Source organism: Trachypithecus francoisi, unplaced genomic scaffold, assembly GCF_009764315.1.
Source record: "Trachypithecus francoisi isolate TF-2019V2 unplaced genomic scaffold, Tfra_2.0 Lachesis_group18, whole genome shotgun sequence".
Lineage (NCBI taxonomy): Eukaryota > Metazoa > Chordata > Mammalia > Primates > Cercopithecidae > Trachypithecus > Trachypithecus francoisi.
Genome location: NW_022681463.1, coordinates 48003002 through 48016765, shown reverse-complemented (window position 1 = coordinate 48016765; position 13764 = coordinate 48003002). Strand labels below are relative to the sequence as shown.

At 34.3% G+C, this 13764-nt stretch overlaps 1 long non-coding RNA gene across 1 annotated transcript in view; it reads left to right on the top strand.

The window, feature by feature from the left end:
• Window positions 1-9355, top strand: part of LOC117063709 — a 138692-nt gene extending 129337 nt beyond the window's left edge. Inside the window, exon 3 of the long non-coding RNA XR_004429043.1 lies at window positions 9296-9355. This is a non-coding gene — a long non-coding RNA (uncharacterized LOC117063709). The remainder of the gene's footprint in view (window positions 1-9295) is intronic.
• The last annotated feature ends 4409 nt before the right edge of the window (window positions 9356-13764 follow it).

Here is a 13764-nt window from a genome sequence, read left to right as displayed (position 1 = left end):
ACCACTGGGTCCTTCCCACTACATGGGAATTATTAAATTTCAAGGTGAGATTTGGGTCAGGACACAGAGCCAAACCATATCATTCTGCCCCCAGCTCCTCCCAAATATCATGTCCTTAGATTTCAAAACCGATCATGCCTTCCAACAGTCCCACAAAGTCTTAACTAACTCATTCCAGCATTAACCAAAAAGTCCAAAGTCTCATCTGAGATAAGACAAGTACCTTCTGGCTACAAGCCTATAAAATTAAAAGCAAGTTGGTTACTTCCTAGGTATACTGAGAGTATAGGCATTGGGTAAATCCATCTGTTCCAAATGAGATAAATTGTCCAAAGCAAAGAGGTTATAGGCCCCATACAAGTCCAAAATTCAATGGGGCAGCCAAATCTTAAAACTCTGAAATGATCTTCTTTGACTCCATGCCTTATATCCAGGTTATGCTGGTGCAAGATTTGGGCTCCCATGACCTCAGGCACCTCTGCCCATGTGGTTTTGCAGGGTACAGCCCCCCTCCTGCCTACCTTCATGGACTGGCATTGAGTATCTGCAGATTTTCTAGGTGCATGATGCAAGCTGTCAGTGGATCTACCATTCTGGTGTCTGGAGGACGGTGGCCCTCTTCTCACAGTTCTGCTATGCAGTGCCCCAGTGGAGACTCTGTGTCGGGGCTCTGACCCCACAGTTTCCTTTTACACTGCCCTTGCAGAGGTTCCCCATGAGGGCCCTTTCCCTATGGCAAACTTATTCCTGGACATCCAGCTGTTTCCATACATCCTCTGAAATCTAGGAAGAGGTTTCCAAACCTCAGTTCTTGACATCTGTGCACCCACAGGCTCAACATCACAAAGAAACTGCCAAGGCTTGGTGCTTACAATCTCTGAAACCACAGATGCAGCTGGAGCTTGGCCCCTTTTAGCCATAACTGGACTGACTGGGATGTACAGCACCACATCCCTAGGCTGCACATAGCAGAGGGGGCCCTGCACCCAGCACACAAAACTATTTTTTCCTCCTAGGCCTCTAGTCCTGTGAAGGGAGGGCCCGCCAGGAAGATCCCTGACATGCCCTGAAAACATTTTCCCTACTGTCATGGGGATTAACATTTGGCTCTTTGTTACTTATGTAAGTTTCTGTAGCTAGCTTTTATTTCTAATCAGAAAATGGGGTTTTCTTTTCTATTGCATCCTCAGGCTGCATATTTTCTGAACTTTTATATTCTGCTCCATTTTAAACATAAGTTCCAATTTCAACTTATTTTTGTGAATAAATAAAACTGAATGCTCTTAATTGCACCCAAGTCACCTCTTGAACACTTTGCTGCTTAGACATTTATTCTGCCAGATGCCCTAAATCATCTCTGTCAAGTTCGAAGTTCCGCAAATCTCTAGGACAGGGACAAAATGCCATCAGTCTCTTTGCTAGAGTATAGCAGGTGTCACCTTTGCTCCAGTTACCAACAAATTCCTCCTCTTCTTCTGAGACCACCTCAACCGAGACCTTCTTGCTCACATCACTATCAGCACTTTGTCAAAACCATTCAACAAGTCTCTAGGAAGTTCCAGACTTTCCCACATCTTCCTGTTTTCTTCTGAGCCCTCCAGACTCTTCCAGCCTCTGCCTGTTACCCGGTTCCAAAGTTGATTCCACATTTTTGGATATCTTTATATCAGTGCCCCACTACATGGTACCAATTTACTGTATTGGTCTGTTCTCATGCTGCTAGTAAAGACATACCTGAGACTGGGTAATTTGTAAAGGAAAGAGTTTTAACTGACTCACAGTTCCACATGGCTGGGGAGGCCTCACAATCATGGCAGAAGTTAAAGGACGAGCAAAAAGACATCTTACAAGGCGGCAGGCAAGAGGGCAGGTGCAGGGGAACTCCCCTTTATAAAGCCATTAGATCTTGTGAGATTTATTCACATCACAAGAACAGCATGAGAAAAATCCACACCCATGCTTCAATTACCTCCTACCGAGTCCCTCTCAAAACATATAGGGTTTATTACAATTCACAGTGAGATTTGGGTGGGGACACAGAGCCAAACCATATCAGCCATAGGATGTCAGATCCGACAAAGACCAACTTGTAATCTGTGCAATTCACTCATGAGAAACTGAAGCTATCAGAGAAGTGACCTTTATGGGGTCATCACTCAGCAGATGGAGCAGTAGGACATTGGTGCTCTGCCACTCAGCTGGGTTTCTGCCTTCAGGCAGGGCCCTAACTCCCTTCTTCACCAATAAGCTATAACCAGGGTAGAGATCAGTGACCTTTCTAGTTTTTGACTTAAAGTGAGAGATGTGTGATTTTTCCTTTCACTTGAACACTTACAAGCCATTGTAGTGTGATTAATTGGACTAGTTTCAATACTGTTGTGTATCAGGAAATATGGAGTCCTGAGGAGAGGGAGAGAGATGAAAGCAGGTCGGTGGAGCAGTCAGAACACATGCAATATTTATCAATTAGGTTTGCGGTTTTATTGGGGCACAGTTCATGGTGACCCAATGTAATTATAATGGTATCATCAAAGATCACCATTACAGATCAACATAACATATATTACAAGAATGAAATGTTTGAGTATTGTAAAAATTACCAAAATGTGACACAGAGATACAAAGTAAGCACATGCTATTTGAAAAATGTCAGAGGTATTTGCTTAGCAGAGGTGTGTTACAAACTTTCAATTTATAAAACAGCAATATTTATGAAATACAATAAAGTGAAACTAAATGAAATTATTTATGGTGGTATTCACATTTTCCTGCGTTAGTGCAGAGTCAGAGTAGACTACATTTAGATGTAACTAAAATGCTGATTTTGTCAAGCAGGTATGGCAAAGTGAGATGGAGCAAGGAATCTAATAGTATTTAGTAAGGAGTTATTATGATCAGTGATCTTAATATTTATTGTATATAGGAAAGAAGAGGGGTTATCAAAGAAGGAAAAGATATAAAACAGCCTCATTGCACAGAAGTCTTGTGTGACCAAAAAAAAAAAAGTTGGTGTTGCGGCACTAAAGGGTGTAATCCAGAAGAATAATATATGTAAAAGATGTAAAAATTTAATATGACTGGAATTTCAAATCTTAGATCCATGCTAGTTTTTGAAAATGATTATCCTATGTAAGAGATTTTCAAGAAATACAGTAATAATGAAGTTAAAATATAATTTTGGGGTCTTCTGCCATAAATTCATCAACATGTCTGAGTTGTCACACATATTGGATGAAGGTAAGCTATGAGGAAGAAGGAATTCTGCACCTGAATCTGCACATTCCTGAGATTTCATGTTAGACTTCTGCATCAACTAGGTGATGAGCCAGAAATTTCTTAACAAGGAATAATTAGGTGAGACAATGAAATAAATTGTATTATTTAGAAACAAAAAGAATAATCTTTTTAGGAACAGGAAAAGTAAATTTTTATATTCTTCATTCACTTGGGATAAAAAAGATGAAAAATATTGTCTTCTAGGGAGTACCTCTTTTAAGTTAAAGGTCACACTTTACTCAATAGACAAGGGAATTTCTTCTTCCTTAAAATTCATTTTTTAAGCTTAGAGACCATGAAACGTTATGATTCATGTTGTTATGGTAGACTGACTTGTGATGTATCTGAATTTCAGCAATACGTGGTAGAACTAATACAGAAAAGTACGTTACAAACCTTGAAGTCAGATTGAAAACAGCTGTTATCTGAGGAAAAAAAAAGTCAAATATCAAAGCTGTGGGGATAAAATCATCTCTACATCATAATTTAATACTAAAAGCTTAATTAGCCTTAGCTCAAACTATTTTTTGCCATTAAAAGGATTGTGAAAACCGCAATTACTTTTGCACCAAACTATAGCATTTGCTAGTTCTCAGACTTTATATAAAATATGTTTCAAAATTAGTCGTATCTATAAGTCATGGATTTTCAAGTTAATATTAGTTCACGTGACTTTTGGTAACTAAATAGTATTTCTTTCATGTTGCAAAATCAAAAAAAAAATAAAGTAAAAATAAAATAACTAGTTTTGGTGTAGTCTTTATGGCTTTTACCTTGGCATCCATCAATTGGCTTTATCCTAAGATTTACAGAATACTGGCTGCATCAGTCCTAGATATCATATCCAGATGTTACATAATTCAGAGGAAGAAGAGAAGTAGCTTTTCCCCATTACCCCTTCTTGGAAGTGCTGAAAATCTCCCTAGAATCTTTTCCAAGGACTTCTTCTTATATTAATATGATTTTGAGCCAAACATTGACAGAGAGTTAGAGTATCTTGAAAGTGATTTTCCACTAGGAGTGATTTTGCCCTAGAGGGGACATTTGGCAATATCTGGGGACATTTGGCAATATCTGGAGACATTGTTTCTTTTCTTTTTTTTTTGGTTATCACAATTATGACACCGCTACTGGCTAGTGGACATAGGCCAGGGAAGCTGCTAAAAATCCTGTAAAATACAGGTCAGCCCCTGCCCACAGCAAATAAATACCCACATGAAAAACATCAATAAGTGCCAAGGTCTCAAACTGTGTCTCAAACCGTGTCTTAGCCCATTCAAGACCACCCTTATGATAGGGTTGACATCAGCTTCTAGTGAAGCGTATGGATGAGTAAGGAATTTATATATTAAGAAAATTTTAATTCCCTCAGGAGGAAGCCAGGGTCATGAAGCCAGATAGACAACAATGCCATTCCTTTCACTCACTAGCGGTAATAGGCACACTTTTACAATTCAGTATGCACTTTTCAGTAGAGATATGGCTTTCTACTTTCAGGGATCTGATCAGAAATTTCACAATGTCTGACCTCAGTAATGCCATAGTGCCTATTACTTTTATATGTCAGTGCCTCAATAGTAACATATCTATGACAGAGAAAACATATTCCGTTAATGTATTAATACAGTGATGTGTATCATATGACTTCAAAGTACATTTTCTAGAGTAGAGAGTTTTTGTTTAATTCTAGCTTTTATTATAAGTGTAGCCTTACACAATTTCAATTTCAAAGCCAGAAGGAGAACAGTTTATATAATACTCGAGAGAAAACTATGGTTCAGGGAGGATAAGTAAGTTGTTTTAGATCCCGTAGCTAGAATAATCAGGACAGAACTTTGATCTCAGAGCTGCTAACTCATAACATGCTGCTCAAGTGTGTTAGTTATCTCTTTGAGATACAATGTAAACTGTAGGAAATTAAGAGATGGAGAGAAGAAATTTGCACATTTTACATTTCAGAGTCCTTGAAGATGAATATGCACAGAGGAATGCTGTTAGTCCTTTAATGATGCCAGTGATAGCAGATTTTGCAGAACTAACAAAACAGCTACAATAAATTAGATGCGATATTTCCTACACAGTGAAAAGCACATTTAGCAATCATACCTCCCCAGATTACTGTTAAGATATGGAATTATTACTTTTATATGCCAGGTAAATAACCAGTATCCTTTAATTAGACTAGATTAAGAAAAGTGAATTGCTTTGAAAATAGCAATGGAATGGAATGGTGTCTTTCATCAAGAGCAGAATCATGTTAATGTCTTAGGCTGTCTAGTTACCATGACAAATAGGTTGTGGTACATGCACACTTTAATTATTAACACTGAAATCTGCTGAAATTGAAGTATTACTCTTAGGAAGAGCTATTACCGCCGAAATGACCCATTTAATAGTGACCATGGTATCAAAATATGGATTTAAATTGGTAATTAATATTAGTCAATTTCTGAAAATGTTAACACAGAAGTTCAATAAAAATGCTAACTAGGTCTCAAATACCACAGATAGTATATTGACATATTAATATGTATTACTTATATTAAATGCTTTGTAGATTTTGACTTGAGAACAAAACAGTAAGAAATAATAAGAATGAAAGCATTTCCTAATGAGCTTCCAAAGAGTCAATAAACCTAGTGGATTATGTTTCTTTTTTCAGTTTTTATGCCTAAAATTTGTATAAAAGAATTTTCCATTATCACAACCTACAGAATTCTAGTGAATAGAAGTGAGAAAAATTTAAAATAAGATGATAGAATACTTGAGGAATTTTAAACTAATAAGTGGTTGATATGTTGCTCAGTTTATGGGTCACTTGTTCTAAGATCCATATAATAACTAGCTGCCCCACATTTATTCTATTATTTGTAGTCCTCTCCAAAGGAAGAAGACTATGAAGCTCCATTAGATGGCACATAACCAATGAAATTATGAAATAACATTATAAGTGATATTATAATAGAACTCAAAAATGAACAAACAAAGCAAATGTGCCTCTAGCAATATGGTCATAGAATCACCAATATGTGCTATGGAATGCATTAATTGATATCTGTTGAGATTTACTTGTTTAATTGTCTTATCTTAAACTGATACTAACATGGGATGATGTTCTCTGAGCAATTTAACTGATATATCTTAAATATGTTAGAGAAGTTTAAGGGAAAATAGTGTGTTATTTACAGTTTTTCTAAAGAGAACTTTAAAACTGTACTCAAATCTGAGAATAAATATATACAATATTCTGACCATGAAGAATAGTAAACAAATAAAAATCTGTTTAATGATAATGATAATCATTTATGATCACTTAAGTCTTTGAATTTAAATAAAAATGGCAGATAAATTTTAACAGGATTTAGACATCAAATTGTAATGTATTTTTTTCCAACATGAATGTGAGTCTCTAAGTTAATATGTGGTATATAAGTGGAAGGTAGAAATCATTTCAAAGTACTTTGAAGATACACACACACACACATTTAAAAATATTTTTTAAACTATCAGTTTTACTTAATCTCTCAAATCTTTAATATGAACTGGGTGCTGAAACAGCTGCCTCTTGGAATTGTGTTGTTCGTGCAGAGCACCTGTGCCTGAACCTGCAGTACGCAAATTTTAGGTGCTTCATTCAGCCAGTACCAATGGCATTTTGTTGTTTAGCCTACATATTGCAGTTACATTAATACTTGTGTTTGTGGTTAGCAGGTTAGCCTCATTTCAAAATGTGGAAGCCATTAAAACCACAATGGCAACACACCATGCATGTTTTCCTGTGAGACATTCTAAATGTTGATGTTCCCTTTGTCATCTCATCTCATAGCCCAGGCCAAAAAACTAGGTTTTTTTTCTTTTTAAAATATTTTTGTTACAAGCATGGACATCTATGTGGATTGCATAATGGTTAGATTTTTCTGTAATGGCCATCTTCAGATAAAAATAATTCATACAACAATGTTTTAATAATATGTATACATTTTTCTTTTTAAATTATGTGCTGAATGATCCAGAAAGTGATATTTGAAATTTAGAATATTCCAAATGAACTTACTTCTGAATTTCAGTTCTTCTTGAAAGATTGAGTAGAAAATGTTTGCCTTGTACTACCAAAATAGCTCAAGGACATTGTAATTTAGTCATTTACTAAAGTAGGATATGTTTAATATCCCTGAGTATATTAGTATAGTAAGTTTTGTTTAGGAAAACAGGTGAAAGAAAACTAATGAGGATGAAAAATGTGTCTTTTAAAATAATAATATATATGCAATACATTTATATGTGGTATATAAAATATTCAAAAAGAAAATGCACAGACCAGAATGATTGTGACTAAGGGCTTGGGAGAAGGGAAAATAGGAAGTTGCCATTCAACTGGTACAAAGCTCAAGTTTTCTAGAGATTTGTACGTCATCTGGCCTAGAGATAACAACATGGTATTGTACACTTAAAACATTTTAAGAGCTGGTAGATCTCATGTTAAGTGTTCCTCCAATAATAATAATAGTAATAATAAAACTAACTACATCTTCTAGTTTTCAGGATTTGGGGTTTATTCTTTCCTAGATAATTGGCTTATTTTATAGAAATATGTTTTGATTATGAAAATAGTCTATGAAAATTATAATATTATTTTTCTTTATCAAAAGAAATACACTGTGGCAGTGTACCAAGAAATAATAATTTTCATAATAAGTTAGGAAGAATTTAAAATTTTCAGAGGCAAACTGTGAGGTAAAATTTAAATAAAGTGAAAGGTAGGACTTTATATTATAGTGTTGCACTGATATCTCCATTTGTTTTCCTTAGTTGGATTGCTTTTTTTCATATTTTAAACAGTTCCTCTTGAAAGCCATCTGGTATTTATTTATTTATTTATTTATTATTTATTTATTTATTTTAATGATAGAAATATGTATACCATAATCTTTCTGTATTATTGAAAATCTTTATTTGAAAAATCATCTTTTGAACATCAAAATCTCGAAGTCTTGAAAAATCTATTATGGGTCTATTCGGATTTGGCAATTTCATTTGCTTTCAGTCATTCTGCCTGGGCTTAAAATAGGCCATTCCTTTTGATAGTTATTTAAATACCAACTTAATAATGGTAACTTTTTTTTTTTTTACCTACTTTATGTCTTATTTTTCTAGCTTGTATAAATCACTTGCTTGCCAATTAAAAAAAAAAAAAAAAAACCCTGAAATAAGCAGTTTTTCTTCCAGTATTCCAGTAATCCTCTACCTGTTGAGTGAAATATCTTTTTACACTGCCCATCAGCGACATCACATTATAATATTATGTTGTTAGTCAATATTATGTTATAAGTCAGTGTTATAATATTGACTGTTATATCCTCATCAATATCATAAATAAAACACACAAAGTAGTCAGTGTATTAATACATCCAGACACAGTAATACTCTGTATCTTTAAGCTGTGAAGGAGCAATGTGTTTTTATTTAAGATTTTTTAAAATTTATATTTCAGAGCCAGAATATGGTATGCAACATCTCAAAATACAAAATTATTTTTCTAATAAATTATGTGTACTGCTTCCGATCTTCAGAAGATACCAGCTTTTAATACATAAATAGACATTTGGCATGAAATTTTACCTTTCTAACGTAATACTTTTGAAATAAATTCTCACGTTTTCAATAAATATAATGAATATTCATAAAAAGATAGTGAAATGTGACACTAATAATAAAATATGCAGTGAACCATCTATAAGTAACACCAACTAAGAACAAAGGCAATTAAATTGACTTGAAACACACACTTAGTGACTCGCTCTTACAATACTGTCAGAAGTTTATCCAGGTTATTCACCTGGCATCAGAAAAAAAGTTTGTTTACCATTGCTTCACAGAAAATTTTTAATGGCCAGAAAACTGCACAGTTACCTTTATTTTGGTGTCTTTTTTTGCAAAGAGAGCATGAAAACATCATTTTACTTCTGTCATCTGACCATTCTATCTTTCACTGAAGATATTTCTGTCTTTCTGTCTTTAGCTGAAGAAAGAAACTTATCTTCAATGTCCCTCCATGCAAGAAAAATAACTGGTGATTCGAGTTACCTTTATTTTGGTGTCTTTTTTTGCAAAGAGAGCATGAAAACATCATTTTACTTCTGTCATCTGACCATTCTATCTTTCACTGAAGATATTTCTGTCTTTCTGTCTTTAGCTGAAGAAAGAAACTTATCTTCAATGTCCCTCCATGCAAGAAAAATAACTGGTGATTCGCAGCACTCTGGGACGCCGAGGCAGGCGGATCATGAGGTCAGGAAATCGAGAACATCCCGGCTAACACGGTGAAACCCCATCTCTACTAAAAAAAAAAAAAAAAAAAAAAAAAATTCCAAAAAGTTAGCCGGGCGTGGTGGCGTGCTTCTGTAGTCCCAGCTACTCGGTAGGCTGAGGCAGGAGAATGGCCCGAACCCTGGAGGCAGAGCTTGCAGTGAGCCGAGATCGAGCCACTGTACTCCAGCCTGGGCGACAGAACGAGACTCCGTCTCAAATAAATAAATAAATAGTTAAAAGTGGCACTCTGTTACATCTTAAGAGATACAGCATTTACAAACAAAGCAAAATTCAACTGAATCTGTTTATTTTAGGTGAGTAAGTTCTACAAATTTGTTATGAACACTGAATTAGAAATTAGATGATCCTTGGCTTATGATGGGGTTTCGTGTTGATAAACATATCATAAATTGAAAAAGTCCTGTGTTGAAAATGCCTTTAAAACATCTAATCTACCAAACATTGTAGTTTAGCCTAACCCACCTTAAATGTGTTCAGAACACACATTAGTCTAAAAGTGGGCAATATCATGTAAAACAAAGCTTATTTTATAATAAATTGTTGAATATGATGTAACATATTGCATACTGTACTGAAAGTGAAAAACAATGATTGTATCAGTACTTGAAATATAGTTATTATTCAGTCCTTACGGCTTTCAAACAATTGTAAAATAAAAAAAATTGTAAGTACAACCGCCATAATTCAGGGCCTGTATAGATTGAGTCAGTGCTCCCAGGAGAAATACAGAGTTAAATTTCTGCGAGCATCTGGTTCAACATTTCTGTCGACCAATCAACATATAACCTTGTTTTATGTGTGTTTCTGTTAGAAGACACCTTATAATATATATTTTTTTGATTCATTGACATTAAACTTATGACCAACAACACTATAACTCATGCTTGAAAGAATCTTATCTAACACGTATATTTTATTCATAAGACACAACAGTTTTTTTGTGCCTAGGAACACTAGACAATATTGAGTACTATACTTGGGGCCACTTTAAACAGTAAAATCACCAAGAAAAAGCAAAACAAAAAAAAAAATCATAAAACACTGTACTCAATAATTAGAAAATAATGGCATTTATTTACAGTGAGAGAGCTGAAACCAGAAGGCATAGTATTGTCTTGTTCAACCACAGCGGGGAATGTTCAGGTTGATGACTCAAATTTTCGCCACTCCGTACATGTCCGCAAATGACTGTGAAATCACCATAATTATTGATTTAGGGATTACAATGAATTTTAGCTAATAGATCCTCAAATATAGAATCCATGAATAATGAGGATTTTCTGTGTTTAGTGAAGGGGATGAGATAATATCTGGTAGTGATATGTGTGTATGTATTTAGGATTTCTGCTCATATATCCTGTCTGCTAAGATGACTGTAAAGCCTGGTAGTAAAAGCAAAAGATTCCTTTTAATAGCAGAAGAGCTATTACAGATGAATATCTATTACAAAATAAGTTGTACTAAAATATGTACAAATGGCTGGACAATGCATAAATATGGATTAGGGAAAAATTAATAACATGCTTTATTTCTAAAACAAAGATTTTCATAAATTTCAGTTAATGCTATATATGTATATATACACATATATAGTATATATTATATATTATATATTATATATTATAATTACATATATAATTATGCAATATACGTGTATAAATGTTTAAACACAGAATCAAAACATATCTTGAAAATTATTTACAAAATGTATTATTTGAAAAGTATTTACTACTGAACCAGAAAAGAATAGTTTTCTTCTTTTTCTGGCATTGAATTTCTGTTTTTATTTCTTCTTCTCTTCCAGCTTTTGGCTTCATAGTTAGACTGGCTCTCTTAACATAGTGGTAATTATGGTCACTAGCAGTTCTAGATTAAATATTTATTATCTTAAATAGGCTACAAAACATGGTATTTATGAATCAGAAATAAGACCCAGTAAATTAGACCCAGCTAATAAAAAGTAAGTTGAAATAAAGAGACTGACAGTTAAGATACAAAAAAAGATAAGAGCTAGAATTAAAAGTGAATTAGAAATACAAAATTTACTTGTATGTATGGTATTAACAAAAGAAATGACACTAAGGAACATTAAAAAACTGATGCCATGGACAGTTTTGAATTTCCCAAATATAAGAGAAAAAAACAAGATGGGAAAAAATAAGAAAATATGATAATAGAAGCACTATTCATAATAGACAAAACATGGAAACAACCCAAATGTCCATTGATAGATGAATAGATGAGCAAAATGTGGCATATACATACAAGGGAATATCATTCAGTCTTAAAAATGAAGGATATTCTTTTACATGCTACATATATGAACCATGAGAACATTATGCTAAGTGAATTAAGTAGTCACAAAAGGATAAAAATTGATGATTCTACTTATATAAGGTCCCTGGGGAAGTCAAATCCATAGAGGCTGGTGGTGTTTGCCAGAGGTTGGAGTACAGAATTTTTAATGGGTAACAGAGTTTCAATTTTGCAAGATAAAAGTTTCCTGGATGGCTAATGATGATAGTTGCACAATGTGAATGTACTTAACACCACTGAATGTACATTTAGAAATGGATGTATATTTTACCACAATTGAACATTTAAAACTATTTTTAAATGCAATTTTATTCATCACTTGGATGGATTAAAAAACAACAAAAACAACAGTGAAATACTCTGATAATTTTGACTTGGGCTCTTGCAACTAATGTTTTATATCTTTATTGAAATACATATCCATAGGAAAGATACACTGTTGCTTTGTGTGTCTTCAAATGCTCATGAACAGTTTTGTGTTATGTATCTTTCTTCTTACTTTTTTCACTCAATGTTTAGTTTTCTGATCTTTCCAGAGATAAATATGAAAACCTCACTCATCCTTTTTAAATATTCTATGTATTTAAATATTTAAATACATCCTTTTTTAAAATATATTAAATAAATTTAAAAATTTATTATGAAAATAAATTTTCATTAGATACATAGAAACATTCATATATCTATTTCTACATTTATGTACATTGAAGTTATAGCGAATAGTATTGCTGTAGACAAACTCATTTATACGTCTTTGTGTTCACTTATAAAAGTTATTCTAAATTTTAATGTATCCAGGTTTTGCTGGGGTTTTGTAATTACTGGACTTTGGGCACACTTTATTTTGGTAGATAGTATCACTTTAACTCTCCAAATTGATACCATTGATAAATCATATTAGTATTTAATGGTTTATCTTTTCTCGTTTCCTTTAAATTTTGTATTTTTGGTAGAAACTAAATGATGTCTCGTTTAAATTAGCATGTCTCCAGTTAGTAGTAAGGATGGTGTATTAATCTGTTTTCATACTGCTGATACAGATATACCTGAGACTGGACAATTTACAAAAGAAAGAGGTTTAATTCTACATACAGTTCCATATGGCTAAGGAGGCTTCACAAGCATGGCAGAAGGCAAGGAGGAACAAGTCACATCTTACGTGTTTGGTGGCAGGCAAAAAGAGTTTGTACAGGGAAACTCCCATTTTTTAAAAACCATCAGATCTCATGAGATTCATTCACAATAAAAAAAAACAGCGTAGGAAAGACCTGCTCCCATAATTCAATCACCTCCCACAAGGTCCCTTCCACAACACGAGAGAATTCAAGATGAGATTTGGGTGAGGACACAGCCAAACCATATTATCCTGCCCCAATCCCTCCCAAATCTCATGTCCTCACATTTCAAAACCAATTATGCCTTCCCAGCAGTCCCCCAAAGTCTTAACTCATTTCAGCATTAACTCAAAAGTTCACAGGCCAAACCCTCATCTGAGAGAAGGCGAGTTCCCTGCATCTATAAGCCTGTAAAATCAAAAGCAGGTTAGTTACTTCTAGATATAATGGGGGTACAGGTATTGGGTAATACAGCTATTCCAAAAGGGAGAAATTGGCCGAAGCAAAGGCCAAAGGGTCTACAGGCCCCATGCAAATCTGAAATCCAGCACGATAGTCAAATCTTAACGCTCCAAAATGATCTCCTTTGACTCCATGTCTCACATCCAGTCATGCTGATGCAAGAGGTAAGTTTCCAAAGTTCCCACAGTCTTGGACAGCTCCGCCCCTATGGCTTTGCAGGGTACAGCCTTTCTCCTGGCTGCTTTCAAGGACTGGCGTTGAGTGT